This window comes from Octodon degus, unplaced genomic scaffold (genome assembly GCF_000260255.1).
Source record: "Octodon degus isolate 3935 unplaced genomic scaffold, OctDeg1.0 scaffold00167, whole genome shotgun sequence".
Lineage (NCBI taxonomy): Eukaryota > Metazoa > Chordata > Mammalia > Rodentia > Octodontidae > Octodon > Octodon degus.
In genome coordinates, this window is record NW_004524743.1 from 3828046 (window position 1) to 3828853 (window position 808).

General features: G+C 41.2%; 1 pseudogene; it reads right to left on the bottom strand.

Annotated features, from left to right (window-relative positions):
* LOC101564273 overlaps positions 1 to 624 on the bottom strand; it is a 5562-nt pseudogene extending 4938 nt beyond the window's left edge.
* Positions 625 to 808: the final 184 nt, after the last annotated feature.

Sequence of the window (808 nt, forward strand, 5' to 3'; positions counted from 1 at the left end):
CCCTCCTTTTTCTCTAATTTTGGTCTGCAAACTTAGGTTGTTAACCATCCAGAAGACAAGCTTATTGTTAGTATCAAATGTTTTAGGCTATCAAGCTTAACCTCACTATCTCAGTGCATTTCAAACATCTTAGGCATAATAAGGAACAGGTACAACCAGGTTCTTAATGGAACTTAACTTTGACAAGATTTAACCAGTTGTCCACAATCTGGTTGGATGGTGGCACTCCACCATCAAGGGTCAATCAAAAACATGGATGCCTTCTTTCTCCATAAGAGCAGTGTCATACGTTGCTTCACATACTCTTACTATTGTGGTAACTCCATATTTCTTAAGTTCCTCTATAAACTTGTTTAAAGTTGCATTAGTTGGATTGTAAGTGATGAGGTATCTCATGTTCTCTTATGTGATTTCCACAGGAGCTGGGTGGTTCATTCAAGCCATGTTAATTTAGTTACAAAAACACTCAAAAGGGTTACAAAAGAATTTTAAAACTTGAACAAAAGAAACTGAAGTCTACTTCAACGAACTGAAGGAACTGAAGTCCACTTCAGTGTACGCTGCTTGAACTTCTCAGCGCTTTGCGTGTAGTGTGGGGAGTACTGGGAAATGAAGTGAACCTCCTAACAACTGAATTGTCTTTCTGCACCAGGGATGGTTAGGATTTAGTTCTTGTGCCATAGTGGGAGTCACTCTTTTGTCCCTTCTCCACTTCCCTGTCCTGGAGAAATAACACAGTTCACAAAGCTGTGTGGCCCGAGACCCAGTCCTAGCCCAGGTCTGGTGAGTGTGTGGAGAGCTTCCTGCT